Below are 19917 nucleotides of genomic sequence, written 5' to 3' on the forward strand. Positions count from 1 at the left end.
GCTCCACTGATCCTGGGAGCCTGCTAGCCTGGCCCCATCTGGGTCTTCCACTCAGAAGAACATCTACTTGGAGATGTTAACCCAATCCTCCTCACTTTGAAGAGCCAGGAAAATCATTCACTAGTGCTAAGATTCAGCTAGAAGGAGTGACATATTTAGGAATAATTCCTATTGTTGTTGTTAACCTATTGTTATCAGTTAAAGACATGAGATGTCGAAAAGGTTCCCAGGGAATTGGGGAAAATCTGAGGGTCTGGGCTGGGTTAGAGAAGAATTGAATGAACATGTTTGTTTAGGGTCTCTCCTTTATTTGTCACCTCTACCCTGGCTCTGCAATCAATCATGGCCTGGTCTAGGTCCTGGGGTTCTCTATAAGAGGTCTCTAGGTTCAACTTCTCTCCAAAGATATTGATTGAGGAATCAATTAGTTTAGATATTAAAAATACCCTTTCAAACAAAGGCACCTCAGGACAGTTCACCTCAACCCCTGTCTCAGCTGAGTTTCCAACATGGGGACTGTCAGGACTACAGATGGAGGGCAAGGGTGGTGAGATTTGTATGAGTACCTACAAATCTCAAAACTTCAGAGCTACCTGCCACTCTCCTCCTTGAGCTGAAGAGTTACCTCCCTACCACAAGGGGGCAGGGCTCCCCAATCCCACAGAGTGCCTTTGCTTGAGCAGCCTGCCCTCTTCCACAGAGGCTCATCACTGCCCCTATCAACACCCAAGCCCACTCCCTTTACTATTAGGCTGAATCATATGAAATTGCCAGTTAACAATAAATGGGTCTAGGGGCTGGGGATGTAGCTCAGTGGTAGAGTGCTTGCCTAGCATGTATGAGTCCCTGGTTTAATCCCCATTCAAAAAAAAAAGAGTCATAATTGGTAATATCAAATAATTCAAATAATACTAACAATGAAAATAATAGTAACTCCCACCTTCAGAATCTAGGGTTTTGCAGCCTACAAAGCACTTGTACAAATTCAGAATAATTGCATTTGATTCACACAGCCACACTGGGTGGCAAGTAAAGCAACAGGAAGCTCACTTCAGGTCACAGCTGACCTTCTAATCATTAAATCCATCCACAGCAGCATTTGAGACCAATGACCAGTCACGCCATCCTTCTTCTTGTTGCTGGTGATTGAATCATTGGGTGCTTAACCACTGAGCTACACCCCTAGCCTTTTTATTTTTTATTTTGAGACAAGATCTTGAGCTTGCAATCTTCCTGCCTCAGCCTCCTAAGTGACCACGATCAGCCTGTCCATTCCTGACTTGCTCTCATTTGGCTTCTACTGCAGTGAGGTGGGAATTCACTGATTTTGTAGACCTCAATTAGCCGCTAAGGCTAATCTAGCTTTGTGATTTGGGACAAATCAGTTAAATCTCTTAATTTCCATTTCTTCATCTACAAAATGTTCTAATAATACAGAGATGTTGGGAAAATTAAATGAGATCATGGACAGAAGAACTCTTTATGAGTCAGGAAGCACTAAGTATGTAGAGAGTCCTTGGAATGATAGATTGGCCTCTGTTGACTTTTGATGGGTCTGTTTTGCTGTGGTCTCCCCTCTGCCCCATCAATGTTGGTTTTTCTCAGGTATCTGCCTTAACCCCTCTATCCTCCCTTCTTCAACTGTTTCAACCACTCCCATGGATTCCACCTTGTGGGAGGCCAACCTTACGGGTGACTGAGTTACACTCCCCAGTTGGGTGCTGAGGCGCTCAGTCACAGAAATGGGTGTGTCTTGCTACAGCCCCATGGGTGAAGCTATGCTCACCTGTTCCTTTGTAATATAACCCCTTGCCCTGTTTAGGATAGAATCTTCCATGGAAGTGCCTTGTGTGTGTCCCCTCCTCTTACTGTGCCCTTGGGTGTGGCCTACCTAGGTGTCAGTCAACCTGCTGACAGTGGACATCATGAAGATAGACTCAGCCCCCTGAAACCTGACCCCTTGCCTCATTTGAATAGCTTCTCCTCAATAAAAGGGGTCAGCACGTGCTCTCGCTCACTCTCTTTCAGTGGACCCTTAAGGTCAGAGGAGCCGCCACAGCAACCCCAAAGAAAAAGGTATTTGTGTCTCTTGTGTGGTTATTTCGTGCAGCCCAGTTAGCCCAGTTTAACTAGAGTGACCCCTGAGCCTTTTAGTCACGGGAACAGAAACCCGGCACCACCTCACTTCTGCCTTGTATGTCCAGGCTCCCTTTTTCTAGGATCTTCCAATTTTAACATGTTCGGTCCCATGTCCTCTCTCCTCAACAGTCTCTTTCATGTTGCCCTTTTGTTCACAGAATTAGTGCCCTTTTAGCACCCAAGCTCAAAATCTTAGAGATGGGCTGGGGATACAGCTCTGTTGGTAGAGTGCTTGCCTCACATGCACAAGGTTCTGGGTTCAATCCCCAGTACCTAAAAAAAAAAAAAAAAAAAAAAAAAACCTTAGAGTCTCACCTGACTTCCTTTCTGCCCCTTGTCCAGTTGATCACTAGATCTTATTAATTCTGCCTTTGCAGGTATCTCTCCATGTCTTTGAGGCTACCCTAGATCAGCTTTGTATTCTCTTTCACCTGAACTGTTGCAATGACCTCATGGTTCAACTACCCCAGGCTCACCTTCCTCACTCCCAGCCCCTTGGCTGCCACAATACCTTTGTACAACACACTCTGATCCCATCACTCCACTCCGACTTGTCTATTAGAGGATTAGACTCCCATGGTTTTTATGATGAGACCCAAATGGCTTGACATAGTATTCAGAATCCTTCACCATCTGACTCCACCTCACTTTTCACAGCCTCTCCTTTTGCTCCTTCTCCAATTTCTAGCCAAAGAGAACATGGACACACTCTCCTTGCCTGTTCCATGCCTTTGCTCCTGCATCCCCCTTCCACCTAGAATGCCTCTCACTGTCCTCCCAACTCCTCCAGGCCCCCTTTCTTCCATCTAAAATCCCTTTTATCCTTCAAATGTCTGTTTCAAAGTCTCCTCTGCTGTGAAGCCTTCCCCTGGCTCTGAGATAGAAATATTTAGTCTATCTCTGTATTCCTGGTACGTTTTGCTAGAGCATCCTTTATCCTTCTCAAGAGATTGTGAACTTTTTGAAGGCAGAGATTACCTTTGAGATTTAACTGATTCTTTTGAATTTAAACTAATTGTTTAGAATAGAAAAAAGACTTAGACATGACATATCCTGTTGATCCTAGGCTAGGGATGGTAACTATATAGCACATGAATCACTACTCATTCCCACCCCTCAGCTGATCCAACAAGTTCATCACAGTACCTTTTCCTGACTGAGCCTCAGAATCTTTCTTAACACAGCAAAACCATTTCCAATCGAATGGAGTAAACCTAAGAAATGAAAAGTATTTGTTATCCTGGCATGACTGGGTCACAGCAGGTATCTGCCCTAACCCCTCTATCCTCCCTTCCAAAAGTCCCTATCTATTTTTCTTTGCCACTATTTGTCATCCCAGTCTATTTCATGTACCAGCTAAGGGAACTTCAGTCAGGTGCCCTTCAACAGAGGAATGGATAAAGACACTGTGATATATATATATATATATATATATATATATATATATATATATATACATACATACACACACACACACACACACACACACACACACACAGAATCTCTTAACCTTTCTAGATTTCTTCATCTAAGGAGACTATAAAACTTCACATGTTTTGCAGGATTACTTGAGATAAATAAAATGTGTGAAATCTGTAAGGCCCTTTGCAATAAGGATATTATTATTATCCTACTTTGGAGATGAAGAGAAAATGCTATGGAATTAAGGAAACTAAGACTCACAGAGGTAAGGTAACTTGTCAACATATATTTAATAGCAGTTAAATTAAAATTAATGGGACTCTGTCTCCAAGTCCCATTAATTTTTGTTATTGCTTCTCTAGACCCCAGTGGGCTTAATGATGCTCAAGCTAACCCCCTGCCTTATTTCTGTTTTCTCCAGGGTAACAGTGATTTGTGGAATAGGATTACTACAGTCACAGAATGTGAGAAGGCTTCGGACTCCTGCTCTCTTTTCCATTTCCCTATCATTCCCAGGATGAGGCTTCCTTATCGACCTGTCAGCAGGTGGGAAAGACATGTGGTGAGGATCCCAAATAGAGCAAAGTCCCTTAGTTACTATCCTCTGGCCCCTGCCATCTCACCTTCCCCCAAACTCAGGGACTCCAGGAAGCTGGTAGGATTCTTGAGTCCTAGCATGGCCAGGCCCCAGAAGATAAGGTTCTGTTGCCTGATCTGTCACAAGAGTCTGGGAAACTAGAAAGGGAAGAGGCTACAGCCTGGACTTATTCCTTGGAGGTTCCAGGGTCATGATGGGGATCCCCACCTTAGAGAAGAGAAGGATACTGACAAGTTCCCATCTGAAGGCCCTTCTCTATACACTTTCTCATTTGCCATCTTGGATAGTGACAAGGGAGGGCTTGAACCTAGTTGGCAGATGCCCCAAGAGGTAGTATAGGATGCATGGGGAGGCAGAGCTACTCCCCAGAATGCAAACATTCCTGGGGCAGCTGCCATAGGCATCTGCCTCCTCCTTCAAGGAAAGACCATTCTGTCTTCCCAAAGAGAAGAATCTTTCCTGAACTGATCCTTAACTGTATCTTGTTCATTTTTGTGTCCTCCTCAGTGCCTGGTATTTCTGAATTTTTTTTAAAGGTACTGGTAATTGAACTCAAGGGTGTTCTATCACTAAATTATGTCCCTAGTCTATTTATTTATTATTTTTTAATTGCAGGGACTGAACCCAGGAATGCTCTATCACCGAGCTTCTTCTTCACTACTTTTTATTTTTTATTATTTATTTATGTGTTTACTTATTTATTTATTGTGGGGATTGAACCCAGGGTGCTCTACCACTGAGCTATATCTCCAGCCCCTTTTATTTCTTTTTGAAATAGGGCCTCACTTAGTTGCCCAATTGGCTTCAAGGTTGCAATCCTCCTGCCTCGACCTTCCATGTTTCTAGGATTACAAGTATGTGCCACCACCCAGCTATATTTCTGAAACTTAAAAGAGCCTGGGATATTGATATTCTCCATTATTTGTCTTTATTTAGGCCCTCTTTCCAACTGAGTATCATGCTTTGTCCTTGGGAAGTCCTTCCTCCAAGTTTCCCATTGAACTTATGGCACTGGGAGACACGGGCCCAATTCCCCCCATCAGCCTCTACTCTAGACTGGGGAGCTGACTTCTCTCTGGTTTCCCTCAGTTCTTACTCCATGCTATCCTCAGCCCCACTTCAACCACACCATCCCGACTGTAACAGTGAGGATGGCCATATGGGGAAACAGGCTCACAGTCAGCACACTGTGGTTAGCAGAGGTGCCCCAGTGCCAGACATACAGAGTCTTCATCAGAGGAGACACATCTTTCATGTTGGGAAAGGAGAGAGGCAGAAAATGTCAGTCCTGGGCCCAAACAGCTACAGAGTGCAGAGTCAGACAGCACTGAAGCTGAAGCTTTGCTTTGGACCAATAGATCCTCCTAGGGGCCTCAATGCCTCCAGTGTCTATCTGACCAAGACAAGAAGGATGAGTCTTAGGAAAAAGAGAAAGAGAAAAGTTGGGAAAGAAGGGCAGAAGAGAAGCAGAGGGACTCCACCTGCAAAGTTCTAGAAGGACAGGTAGGACAGGTGCATCGTCAACATGGTTTCTGCAGACCTCCCCAGCACTGATAATTCTCCATCCATCCACCCCCTCATATGCATACTCTATCCCCCACCACACCAAATTTCTCTTGACTTGGAACTCACCATGCTTTCTCCTCCCAAGAGTACATTGCAAATAATGGAGCCTCTTCCCTGGACCCCTTTCCATTCCACTTTCCCTGGTTAATTTCTCCTTTAGTCCTCAGTTTAGATGCTACATTCTCTGGAAAACCTTTAAAGATGAATCCAGCCACCATGTGAGCTGCACCCTTCTCTATGTTTCTAGAGTAACCATGAACTTCACCTGTCTCAGTCCCTTCAGAGTGCCAGGATTGTGTTAAGTGGTCCACACAGTGTATCATCCTGTCCCCTCAGGGAGGTCGCTTATAGCATTGCTCTCACATAAAGTATGGAAACTAGACAGACTAGCTGACCGTCCCAGGAGGACGGCTAGTAAAGAAGAGGTGGCACTATAAGTTGGACCCAGGGCCACTTAAACCAAAGTGTGCTTGCCATCTTGCTGCTCAGTGCTGTGTCATAGAATATTGGTGCTCAGAGGCCCTCCATGGATACCCGTCATTTCACAGAAGCGGAAGCCAAGGGCTAAAAATGGTGAGGAACTTTCCCAAGATCCCATAGCTAACTAGTGGGGCATGTTATTTTATATCGGAATCAGAGTAATAACACTGGCCTTCTTCATCCCAACTTCTTTCTTCCTCCAAGATCTGCCCCTGGGGTCCCAAAGTGCCAGTTGATGTGGAGCCAACCTTGGACTCCACGGAGCTCTTCCCCTATACATCCATAGTCACAGTGTGATGTGAGCCATCTGACCCTCCCATTCAAAAGATCTCCGGGGTGTCCTTCATCCCCCTGCAGCAACTGGTCCAGAAATAAGCCAACTAATTAGAATAAATGGCAAATAGTGAGATCCCTGGGAAGTGGAGGGGACACATTCACCATGTTCTCATTGGGGACCATGAAAATGGTCAAAGGAGTAGTACCTCGGAAACAGTTGGAAATCCCATGGTTCATGGGGGCTCTGAGAGTCACTGAAACTATCTCCCAGACCACCCAAACTTTGTTCAATATGAAGCAAAAAATGGACCTCTCCTCATCTCTTCCTGTCCCTCCCCTATATCCAGAAATATTTTAAACCCAGGAAATGTTTCCTGTTCAGTCAAATGTTATCTGTGGCCGCCTAAGCAATTTATTTTTATTTGCATCCTTGATGGAGAGGGAGATCCATAGGTACTCTGGACCTATAATTCATACTCAAGCCACCTTCACTAACAGGTGTCCTCTTAACTCCCTTTCTTCTTTAGAGCTACTGTCTGGTATGTAGAGACCAACCTCTGACCCTCTCACAGAGAAGTTCAAGAGGGTCCACCATCACCCATTCCTGCTTTACATTTATTTTTTGTCCACATTCCTCACTTAGGAGAAGGATAGGGGCAGGGGTGGCATACAGACACTGACCAGATACCGAACTAGGTTCAGAAGTGACTGTCTCGCTTTCCTCTCTCCCAAAATAACTAACTGCCCCAATACAGCAAGGGAGTTGAAGTTTTATTTTGAGCAGGCCTCTTTCTCCACCAGGGGACATTTAAAAGGACATTTGGAGGCAGAAAAACCACAGCAAAGCTGGGAGAGAAACAAAGATAGATGGATGATGCAGTGCAAGCAGAATCCAGGAACGGGGGTGGGGGGGACATCTAGATAAGGAACAGGGAAAGCCAGGTGCAGTGATACACGCCTGTAATCCCAGTGACTAAGGAGGCTGAAGCAAGAGGATTGCAAGTTTGAGGCTGGCCTAGGCAATTTAGCAAGACCCTATGCAACTTAGCAAGACCCTGTCTCAAAATAGAAAAAATTTTTAAAAGCACAGGGGATGTGGTGCAGTGGTAGCACCCCTGGGTTCCTCCAGTATAAAAAAAAATGCAAATGGAGAGAAAGAATAGAAAAATGCTGCAGCCCTTTTGTGTGATTTTCATGTAAGGGAAACATCATGGAGATAGGTGCTCAATAACTTTGACAGAGGAGCAAACTACTATCAAGTTAGCTGTGACCTATCCACACTCCCAGGTCTCCATAGTGGAGTCAGTCCTCAAGTCCCTGGGATTCCAATGGGCCTTCTTCTCTTCTTTTACATCATTTGCTCCAGGCTGCTAGAAGATGCCCAAACTAGAAGAGTAGGAGAGTCAGACACACTCCCCACAGCTTCTTATACAGACATAGGATAGTCCCTGGGAAGTTCAGACCTGGGCATCTTGAAGTACTTACTCACAGAAGAAGGCTATAAAGTTATTCCCTTCAGTGATCCAGAGTCGGAGCAGGAGTGGGGATGGTGGGAAGGTAGGAATTGGAAGGAGGTAGGCTCACTCTGCCTGCACCATGTGGAAGGGTCAAAGTGAACTTTTAAGGTTCTTTCTAGACCCAGAAACCAATTTAAGATCCTGATGTTCTTCTTCTCCCTACTCCCAACTGCAACCATGTCCCCATTTTTTCACAAAGGTAAGTAAAAGATAGTTCTGTTAATATTCTACAGTGGTACAGGGTCATCTGAGTGGAGCCAAGAGATAACTAGCACATGCATGTACACACAAACCCTAGGGCAAGAGACCAGTCTGTCCCAGCCTTGCCACCAACTGTCTGGACTCATTGTCTCATCTCTCAGAGCCTTCCTGGGAAAATACTAACTGTCTCACCTACCTCACAGAGCAGTGAGAGAACGGAATATACCAGAGTGTGCTGGGCAAATGCAAAGGCTGGTCACCCTGGGCCTGTACTGGGTCAGGATGGGGTTTGTATTCACATGTCCTTCCATCCAGTGTATTTGACTCAGCACTGGAGTGGGGGTCCTGGCCTACTAGATTCTCTCCATGGGTGGAGGGAGCCATGCTCAGAGTTCAGCAGAGGCTGTGTCTGTGGTTAATGTCTGTGGTTAACGTATAAGCAGGTGTGGTCTGGGGCAGCAGGACATTCTCCGCCCCAGGGCTACATTCTTGAGGTCACAACAAGTGCAAACTTGTTATAACCTGTGTTGGAGCAGCAGAGGGCAGCTGGGGCACCACAGGGGCGGGGTGGGGGGGATGGTGCTGAGATGCCTGGGTGAGGTGGGCAGAAAAAGTGTGCAGGTGCATGTGTTGGCAGGCAGGGAGTGTGGACGTGCCAGTCTGTGTGCCCGGCATGGCGTGTTGCATCTAGGCACATCTACTTGGGCGTGTTGGGGGAGCTGTGTATGGGGCCGCATAGATGAGTGTGTGCCTGTGTGTCTCTGCATATATGAGCCTAAGGGTGTCCCTGTGGTGGGAGGAGTAGGGGGTTGGGCAGCCACAGGCCCAGGCTGGGCATATAGAAGGAGGCGTGGGCAGGCTGAGAGTGCCCCTGCCCAGTCTCAAAGAACCTGCATTCCAACTCCATCCACAGACTGCCCCTGCCGCTGCTAGCAGGGCCTATCCCCTCCTGTGCCCTCCGCAGTCTGCTGCCCTGTCAAATGCCCATCTCACCAGCCTGCCCAGGGAGTGGGGGGGTCACCCTGCCCATTCCCCCTGGCCCTGGGCCCACTCCCCCGTGCTCTTTGGGCCCTCCGGACACTGGGGCGGTTGGGGGGTGGTGGGGGGAGGCTCTGAAAGCAGGTGACTGTTTGGGGGAACTCGGGGACAGAGCCCCCATTGTGCCCGCCCCAGAGCCGCCTCAATGGAGCTCTCTGGCACAAAGGGGCTTTGACAATGGGCAGGACATTAGTATGCAGAGCCAGCCCCTCAGCCCTCTCGCTGTCCCACAGCCCAGGGGCGGGAGCTGGGGGGCTGCTGGCAGCGAGAAAGATGGGGGTGGGGCAGGACTGAGACTGAGGAGACCTTTACCCACAGGGGCTCCCCTGGGGGCACTGCCCAGGAGTCAGGAGAGGGAGACTTGATGAGGGCCCCCAAACCTGCCACTTCCAGGAGAGGACTCTCTAAACGGAGACAGCCACGGGGCAGGAGAGGTGGGAAGGGGCTGTAGGAGACCAGGCCCCTTGGTCCCTGGCTAATCTGTAGAAGTGGGTGGGCCATAGGAATCTACCTACTTCTTACCTTAGTTTTCCATCTAGTCCAGGGCGCGTGTGGGTAGAAGAGCAAATGCGGAGCGCTAAACAGCAAGATCTCAAACCAAACCCCAGAGCCACCACCGGGACAGAGGCTGCGTCTCAGACTGTCAGGTTTTGGGGAATAGGGGAGGGATCCAAGCCCCCAAAACCCAGAAAGAATATGTTGTCAGGATTTGGGGATCTTGGGGATTCTGCTTTCTTGGGGGTGCCACCCTCTTATAAGACCTCCAAAGCTGTGACGGAAGAATGAAGAAAGCACTAGGAGGAAGCCAGCATGGTGACTAGGGACAACAGCCCATACACCTCTGCCAAGGCGTGCAGAACTGATAAGGGGGAACTGCTCAGGGGGATTCTGCTCAAGGGCCATAAGCTATGACGAGCCCTTCTTTGGTGTGTGTGTCTATCTCCCCATCTGCCTCCTCCCTTCCCACTGTCTGCTCCCCCCCCCCAGAGATTCCTCCAACATACCAGCTGTCTTTCCCAAGGTGCCATGTTCTGTCCAGTGTCACAGCACAAAGGGCAGAGATAGGATGAAAGGGCTCAGGGTCAGGTGGCAGGAGTTCTGAGAAAAGGGCAATGATTGCAATGGGCTGCAGAAGATGGACACTACCTGAGCTATAGTATTGCCCAATCAGACTTCTTCTCCCTGGGACCAGAAGAGACAACTAGAGCACTGTACAGGGTTGCTCTTCCAAGGCAAGACAGAAGAATCTCCTAGGTTTAGAAATGTCTTCCTAGATTTCTTTCTATTCTTTTCAGATGCTATTGAGGTCAGGAAGTCTTCCCTGCCATCTATCCTCAAGGCTTTCTGCTATACTCTATGGGTCCTCTGGGGTCAGCTGGGACTGCTGGGGGATAGGATATATGGGCTTCCTTCCCTCTCTGGAAACTCTCCCTCATAGAGTCCAGTTGAGAGAGCACAGTCAGACTCCTGGTTCAGAGTTCCACAACCCTGTTAACTTTCCCTGGGACCTCGCACTAGTCACTTGCCCTATCTAAGTCAAGAGGCCCCCTGTGTAATATGGAAAGATCACCTCTGTGTCTTTCTACTCTGGTCTGATGAACAGTGGATTCAGGGACAAGGTTCAGGAATTTAGTAAGAGTTCACATTACTGTGCACTTTTCTAATGTCTTATCATTCCATTATCAGAAACTCTAAAAAGCCAGCACTTTGTTAAAGTCCCATTGTACAGATGAGAAAACCAAAGCACAAAGATGCTAATGCTTTGCCCAACATCACATAGCTAGTATGTGGCAGAACTAATATTCAAACTCACATAGGTAGTTTGTCCCCAGTACCCACATGATTAACCACTACTCCCATACAATCTCCCTAGTGAAAACATTCAAAAGACCTGGCTGAGGGAAATCAGCCAGGAAATTTAGATTGGCCCAGGGTCCTTGAAAATGTTTGCAGAAGCCAGGCATGGTAGCACATGCCTGTAATCCCAGCAACTTGGGAGGCACAGGAGGATCACAAGTTCAAGGTCAGCCTCAGCAATTTAGCAGACTTCTGTCTTAAAAAAGAAGAAGACAACGATGACGACGACAAGAAGAAAGAAAAGAAAATGAGTAAAGCCTAGGCACCCTTGAGGTTTCCTGAAACACTTTCAGAGGTTTTATGAGGTCAAACCTATCTTCATAATAATGTTATATTACATTATTTGCTCTTTTCGCTTTCATAATTTCAAGAGTGTTAGGTAGAATTTTCTAGAAGCTGTATGACATACATTACAGCATATTGAATATAGCAACAGAAAGGAGAAACCAACTTTTTTTAAATTAAGCTATCCATTAAACAGATGAGAAAATGTAAGACAACGTCACTCTTACTAAACCTGTTGTTTTAGAAAATATAGGTATTTTTCATTAAGATGTGTCATTTGTGTTAACAGGAAGTAGAGTTATTGCTGTTACATTTTCCATGAATTAATAATGATTTTAAATCTCCCCAATGTTCATTTCTAACAAGGTAAATATTGATGTGACCCATACAAATTTTTTGAAAATCTTCAGTAACTTTGAAGTGTGAAAGGGTCCTGAGATCAACAAGTTTGAGAGTCACTACACTGCTCTAGCTAACCTCAGAAGCTCTCTCCTCACACCAGCTGCCGGTGTCTTTTTTTTTTTTTTTTTAATAATAGGGTCATCCAGGAAGATTTAGACATGGTAAGAAGGTGTGTGCCTGGGTCTAGAAAGGGGACTGGGACCACGGGTGGAGCTAAGGAGGCCAGTCTAGAGACAATGTAACACTAAAAGGCAAGGCCTATACCCGGAGGTGTCCCCACATCTCCTACCTTGCAAGCCCCTGCTCAGAGTTATGTACAAGACAATGGAACCATCCCAAGTCAGACTCTGATCTCTAACCCTTGTTTCCACTCCAGACACTGGCTGACAAGCCCGGCATCAGGCTGGAGTCAGACCTCCCTAGAGAAAGACTCTGTGGGGCCTGGACACCCACATGCTTTTTGTGTGTATTTGAGCCAACAATGCTTGGAGGACAGGAAATTGGATGTTCTAGGGGCTACTGTTTGCAATCTTAGGGTGAAGCCATCTCTTCAGGATGGGGAAGTGGTAGGAAAGAAGTCTCTCTTGAGGATCACCAGAGAGTTGGAAAGTGGGGTCTTACATATGCCCTACGATAGAATGCCCAAAGAAGACTTTAAAGCCAGGGTCCTTCCCCAGAATAAGCAAACAGAAAGGTTTCCTGGCTAGAGTCAAGCTGGACAGTAGCCACTCTGCATTCTCGGAGCCAGGCATTTTGCTGGGTGCCAAGGAGTCTGGGGAGAGAAGAGATGCCTTGCTTCAGGGAGTCCCGTAAAGGGGCATAGGCTCTACCCTAGACGAACCCCCAAATCAGATGAGGAAGACAAGATGTCTCTTCCAACATCATCATGCATAGGGCATCCTGGGCAAAGTCATATTGTAAGGGAAAAGCAAGATGGCAGAGCAGAGAGGGAAACAGAAAGAAGGTGGTTTGCAGGAGGGATGGGACTTAGAATGGCCTGTGTGAGGGTCCTGAATTGGGGAAGAGTGTGGCCCAGAGACTGCCCTTGAATATGGTCCCCTAGAACAGCTGAAGAACACAGTCCCAAGAGATATGGGTGCTGGAGGGAAGAGGGAAAGGCAATCTTGGAAACCTTGATTGGGAAACTTTTATCTGATGCCAATGGAAAGGGCAAAAACTGATACTTCATGAGGACAGTTCTAGTGTTAATTCCATGGTGGAGCAAAGGGAAGGAATCAAGGAAAGAGAGTCTGGAGTTTTCAGGAAGGTCATCAAGAAGGCTGCCATAGGCAAGCAGGCTGAAGGGATGGACAGGCTAATCAGAGGACAAAAGAGGAAGACACTAAAACCTGAAACAAGTTGGGGCAAACTCAGAGCAGGAAGAGGACAGACAGGATGAAGAGGAAAAAAAAGAGACAAAGTTATGTGGGGAGTGCAGGCGGGAGATGTGGGGATAGAGAGAAGCTGGTAGAAGCCAGAAGTTACTGGGAATGAATGGGAGAGAAACTATTTTGGGGATGCTCAACAGCTCAATTCACATTTACCAAATCTGAATTGAAGACAGGACATCTGTTTAGTAAAAATTCATAGGAAGAATGACTATGAGTGTGGAGACCCAGACTCAGGTGACAACCAGCCTGCTGGAATAAAATAGGAAACTCATCTTAAATTACTTGATCATTCTTCCATCTTCCCAAACTCCAAAGGAGTGGAAGATAGAGACCAAGGATGGAGTCTAAGAAAAACAACCATGCCAGGCTGGGACAAGGCCCAGAAGCCAGGAGAGATGAAAGAGTAGAAAGAGAGAGGTGGGAGAACCCTAACAGCCAACAAGAGCAGTTTTTAACATGCTAACTACCTTCTAAGCCCTTTACAAATATTGACTCTTTTAATCCTCAAAACTATTATTAACCCCATTGTATGGATGAGGTGATTTAAACCCAGGAAGTCTGACTTCAAGGCTGTGATCTTAACCCAAAAGGAGGTCTGGGACAGCAATGTAGTCCAGCCATCCATAAGAGGCCCCTTGACAGTTGTCAGAATAATCTCTACACCTGTGAGCTTCAGAGCACCTCTCAGATAAGCTCTTTCCATGATGAGTTTTTATGTTTAGGGGTTATTTTTTGTTCTTATTTTAAATTTTTATTTATTTAGTTCCCCCCAGAAGTTTCTCTTTCTTTCTTTCCTAATCTTCATTTCAAATGTCTTTCTTCTTATGGGATGTGCTTCCCAAAATCTAACCTACTAGAAGAGCTGCAAAAGGGCCATATACTCCCTTCCTACATTAGAGTCCTGAAGGCCACACAGTTCAGTTCTGACTTCTCTTCCACATTCCAGAGCCAGCCCCTCCCCTTCCCCTACCACCTCAAATCCAGGCTCCAGACTGGCAGACACCCACGGGAGGGTTTCTCCCACAATCCCATTCTCTTTGCCCTTTCAAGGTTCTGATGGGGGAGGGGGCAAAGAAGAACCACTCAGGATGCACACCGTGAAAAAGTGGCAGCAACTAAACTCAGCTGAAGAAAAAAGAGCATTTAACTTCAACCTGAGAAAGAGACCAAGATAACACAGTAAATTCAAGAAGCTGTCATTTTCCGGAGCTGCCCCAGTCAACCACTTTTCACTGGGTGCTACAACATTTGGATTCCAAACCTCTGTCCAGTCTTTCTGCAGTTTCATCTCACTGTTGTCCCTTGTTAGGACTTCTCTCCGCCCCTTCTCTCTGTTAGGACTTCTCTCTGCCCCTTCCTGGGCCTCAGTACTGTCCTGGACAGCTTGGCTTCAGCCTGGACAGTAGCACTGACCAGTCAGGCAAGAGAAGAATCTAGGCCGGGAGAGAGAAGGAAGAATGGAAGTTTTTTCTTCCGTCCTAAATAACTTTTGGCAGAAAATTTTAGAGGCTTCATCACCTAATGTCTCCTTCACTCTCCACCAATGTTAGAGGTCTCAACCTATTTTTCCATCTTGTGCGCAGAAACCAAATCTTTTGCTAGGAGGCCCAAGAATGTCCTTTGAGGAAATAGGTCTTACCCCCAAGAACCCTAAACACCTTATCCAAGCAACCCCAAGATAACTCCAGAGAACTTCATCTGAACCCACCAAGGTCTGAGTGTCCCAGCCTCCCAGGTCCCTAGTGAGAACAAGGAAAGAAAGGCCCCTGGGTCCTCTGCCAGTCTCTTCCCTTCTAGCCCAAGCCAGCAAAGCTGGAGCTGTAAATGAGCTCCATGCAGAGTGGTACAGTGGGGCCACACAGAGGAGGTGGGGGAATGCCAGCAGAGATAGGTGATTCCCGGACAAGCATATGCATCCATACACTGGATGTGGGGCAATGTTGGGGAGACAGATTTTTCCCTTTTGGGGTAGGGGGCAGCAGTGAGATTCTGCATTAGAGCTGTAGAAGAAATGGGACCATAACCCTGCCCCCCTTGCCACTCCCACCTCCCACCCCCCAGTCAGTAGAGTCATTGCCATTTGATATCCACTGAGACAACTTGGCTGCTCTGGGCTCTGGGTGGGGGGTGGGGGGATGGCTCAGAAAACAGCAGCTCCTTTCAAGGCCCAGGTTGGCAAGAGCTTTGGGAGGCTGGACTGGCCCAGATCACCCCCAACTCCCCCTCCTTCCCTCCCTCCCTCACCACACCACCAAAGGACTCTCGGGGCAAGGGGGAGTTGGCACTGCCGGGCCATGCCTATTGCCTCCACAGTCCTGCCCTGGACCCTCTCCCTGGCTTGATGCCTTCCCTCCCTCTCCTCCCCCTACTCTCTTTTCTGAAGAACCAGCTAGGAGCCCGGACACCTGGTTCCTTCTAGACTTGGTCCCCCGATCTCTATCTACACCCTGAGGAATTAATGAGTCCTACCCCTTGGCCCCGAAGGGCGCCCACCATCATGCCAGGAACATGTTCAAAAACCCTTGGAGATCAGGGAGAGAGAGTTTCAGGATAAAACTAAACTGAACTCATTGGTGGCTTTTGGCCCATTCTGGGGCTGGTTTCCTACTACCCACTCCACACCCTCCTCAGCACCCCTAAAAAGGTGGGCACCAAATTTTTCATTATCACCTCTCTCTCAGACTACCTGAGGGGAGTCCCAGTGGGGAGAAAAATAATTCAAGCGCCACAGCAAGAGCAAACTGGCCAGAAATCTGTAGCCGGAATTTGTATTGATATACAAGCTTATTGGGCTTTAGGCTTTGGATTCTTTGGGGGTCCAAATTTAAACTGGCTTCTTCACCACCCCCATTTCTCCATCTGCCACTGCCTGCCATTTACTGGAATAAATCTCAAGATACCAGAGGCCCTACCCCCACTTTTTTCCAGTTTTGTCCTTCTACCTATCCTAGGGTTCAGCTCTCCTTCACCAAATCAGGAAGTTCCAACTTTCATGTCTTTCCTAATACAAGTGCCCTTGGTTAGTTCCTGGTGTGGGGAGGGATAGGATGGGAAGGGGCATCTCCCTTGGGAGGATGAATTTATAGATCCCAATCTCCCCTCTTACTCTAGAAGGAGTTGCTCTGCTCCTTTTTTCCTGGAACTCTTGGCTTGAAATAGCTGGGTGTGGGTGGGGGGCAATAGGGAGAGGTCTTTAGGTGAGAGCCAAGTTGAAGTGGAAGGCAAGGGGCGGGCAAGCACACCAGGCGGCTGTCTCCCTCTAACCTGTGTTTTTTTCTCCCCTGTGTGAACTGGTTTTCAGTGGGTGTCACTATATGGGGGAACACAAGAGTAACCTTTCCATATTGAGAGGAGGGGGCACAGTCTGTTTGCGAGTGTGGGGCGGTGCATGGTTATGTGTGGTTGTTGGAAGAGCTGCAGGTCTGCCAGTCCTTAGAAGAAAGGACTGAGGTGACCAACCTGGGTAAAGTACGCTGTATGAGGAGCCCTTCCCAGGAGGGTCTATTTAGGACTACCCAAGGTGGAAGGAGGGGGAACTGGATGTATTGCTGAGGCCAGCCAGGGTAGGAATCAAGTCAGTGTCTCTGAAGAGTTAAATGAGCAGGACCCCGGCCAGGGCGGCAGCACTCCTTCATCAGGGCCAGGGTCTTACCTTGGGTTGAAAGTGGAGTGGTCCCTCGGATGGGCTGCGGGGCAGCGGGACAGATGGACGGACACGGGGAGGGCAGGAGTGAAGAGCGGAGCCGTGCGACGGGCTGGGCCAGGACTCTTAAACCCGGAGCTGGGATCAGATAAGGGCTTGTCCGGGGGCCGGGGCCGGGGTCGGGCCGGCCGGGGGCAGAGCTGGGCCGGGCCGGGCCGCCCCCTCCCTCTGCAGCACAGGAGCCAAACTTTGTGTGAATGGAGGGGCCGGGAGGGGGGCCGAGCGGGCGGGGGCGGAGGGGCCCTGAACCGACCAATGGGAGAGTGGAGCGCCAGGCCCGAGCGGTGGGGATTGGAAGGGCTTGGCCAGGAGGCGGGGCGTAAAGGGCAAGGAAGCGGAGACCCAGACAGATGGAGGCGCAGAAACACCCAAAGACTGAGACCCAGACAGAGTCAGGGAGAAAGAGAGATGAAGGGACGATAGGCGAAGCGATAGAAGCCGACCTGGCAAGATGACAGGGGAAGAGAGAAGGAAGAAAAGGGAGGCGGCCGTGTCAAAGACGAGGAACCAGAACGCGAGCCGCGGGGGCGGGACTGGGGCCGAGTTAATGAGGTGGAAATGAATTCAGGACTGGTCCACCGGCCCGGCGGGCTGCGCCTGGGAGTGAGATTGAGCAAGCTTGGCCTGGGCTCCCGGGCTACAGGGCTATATTATTCAGCTCAACTTTTGTTGTTCACCATTTCCTAAATAATCCGTGCCATGCTGGGTGCGAAATGAGAACATCATCCCCAGTTGCAGCGGCTTCTCCTGGAAAGGAAGCTAAGGCTGGAACAGGAGCAAAGTGTGGGAGATTTTGAAGGCTGCCGAAAGGGAAAGGCCACCGTACTTAAGGGGCTCCCAGATGTGGAGGGAAAAAGACAGGCATCTGCTGAGGGTCCCAAAGGATGCAGAGGATTTAGGAGATAGGAAATGGTGGGGGAGACACTTAAGGCAGAGGAACAACCTAAGCAAAGTTTTGAAGGGAAATGAAAATAAAGTCCATTTTGGGAGGGGGGAAACAGCATGAGATTGTTCCATTGGATTGGCGTATAGAGAAGTGGTTCTCAGCATTATCAACATGCGCAGGACTTCACTTCATCAAGATTTCTTTCATTACCTGGATCCGTGTTTTGAGAGGTTTTTTTTGTTTTTAATCCACAATTTCCACTCTTGGCATGTACTGAAGAAGAGCATAGTTGTTTCCCATTTTCATTCAGTATGGACATTTAACTTCTCATCAACAAGCAGTGTTACCATATTCAGTTGGTACAAATCCAGAGACAAAACCAAAAAGACTAGAAATTAAAGCCATATATGGGTAAGTGTACCTTTCAAAAAGCCTTAACTGGGAAAGAAGGAAGGACTGGGCTAAAGTTAAGGCACCATTTGTATTGAGGTGAGGGCAAGCAGGTTTGAATCAAGGGGAAACAGTTGGCAAGTAGACTAAATAGAAAATAATTGTTGTAATTCAGGCATGAAGATATGTGAGCCTAATCAAAGTGGTAACAATGAAAGGTGGAACGGATAAAACACATTGGGGTTCAGAAAAGTCAAAAGAAGACAAAAAGCCAGGCACAGTGGCACATGCTTGTACTTTCAGCAATTCTGGAGGCTGAAGCAGGAGGATCACAAGTTATAAGCCACCCTCAGGAATGGCAAGACTCTGTCTCAAAATAAAACAAAAAGGACTGAGGATGTGGGCTGGGGTTGTGGCTCGGTAGTAGAGCACTTGCCTAGCATGTGTGAGGCACTGGGTTCAATCCTCAGCACTGCATGTAAATAAATAAATAAAATAAAGGTCCATCAACAACTAATAAAAATATTTTTTAAAAAAGAAGGAAAGGGGCAGGGGCAAGGACGTGACTCAACGTTCCTGGGTTCAATCCCCAGTACCCCCAAAATAAAGAAAGAAAACAAAAACTTAAGGATCAACTTGACAAGCAAAAGGGGAGGCTTCAGGGATCATCCTAAAATCTGAACTTGAGCAATCAGGAAAATTATGAGACCCTTAATGGACATAAAGAAGCTCAGGGGAGGAGCCAACCTGGTGAAAGGACTGCGATGGGGAAGAAGAAACGATGAGGTCAGAACTAGGAATCGTGGAAAATGGTTGGAGCCAGAGAGAGACGGAGAAAGTTGCTGCCAAGGCAGTGTGGGCTGAAGCCATGACAGCGAGTAGCTTGCAACAAAGACTGAACCCTGGAAAGACAGCCTGACACAGAGAGTGAGGAATTCTCACACTGGGAAGCTGAGAAAGATCCCCAAAGAGTACCAGAGAATCCACCAGACAGGCAGATAGGAGTCAAAGAGTGGGTCACAAGAGTCAAAGAAGGAGAGACTGCTCAGGAGAAGGTTGTAACTGTCGGCAGGTGAAAATATTTGGCAATGAGAAAGCCACTAGTGACATTTGAAAGCAGTTTCAGAAGAGTGATCAAGGTGGGAACTAGATTACAAAGGGTTATCATTAGAAAGTGAGAAAATGTTGGCAAGTACAGGTCACCCTTCAGAGAACTTTACTCCAAAGGAGAGAAATACAGTAGGCATAAGGACAATGTACTAGAAACTGTCTTCTAGGCTTTCTTCAAACTCCCCATACCCTCTATTCCTGCAAATAGAAACGAGGGGCTGTGTTAAGGTATTCTAAAGGCCACTCTGCAGGGCTGCTCTAAGATCTTGAAGGCAGTAGGAACGGAATATCTAAAAGATCCCTAAAGAGCCCACAGTCTTGACATTCAGAGCTAGAGAAGATTTGGGGGCTTTGGTAAAACTACAAAATAAAATAAACAACACCAGAGAAGAGAAAGCAAAGAACTATAATGATTTATAGAACCATTAATAGACATTCATTTTGTATTTATATTTTCCCCAAAATGTTATCCAAGCATTTGGCTTCAGTTATCATCCATGTGTCAGTACCTCCAACCCACTTGGATATTCATTTCCAATTCAGCACTTTTAAAGTAGAACTTGTGATCTTGCTCACATGAATGTTCCTCTTCATTTACTTCCGACCACAGTGAATATACTATATAACCCAACCAGAAACACAGCAGTCTGTTAGAC

At 47.4% G+C, this 19917-nt stretch overlaps 1 protein-coding gene across 1 annotated transcript in view; it reads right to left on the reverse strand.

Moving 5' to 3' along the window:
- KCNJ10 (potassium inwardly rectifying channel subfamily J member 10) overlaps window positions 1-17004 on the reverse strand; it is a 32887-nt gene extending 15883 nt beyond the window's left edge. The window contains exon 1 of the mRNA XM_081308580.1: window positions 16825-17004. The gene's annotated coding sequence lies outside the window, so the exon portion shown is untranslated. The remainder of the gene's footprint in view (window positions 1-16824) is intronic.
- Between the last annotated feature and the right edge of the window lie 2913 nt (window positions 17005-19917).

The sequence above is a fragment of the Spermophilus citellus genome (genome assembly GCF_964194105.1).
Source record: "Spermophilus citellus genome assembly, chromosome: 9".
Classification (NCBI taxonomy): domain Eukaryota; kingdom Metazoa; phylum Chordata; class Mammalia; order Rodentia; family Sciuridae; genus Spermophilus; species Spermophilus citellus.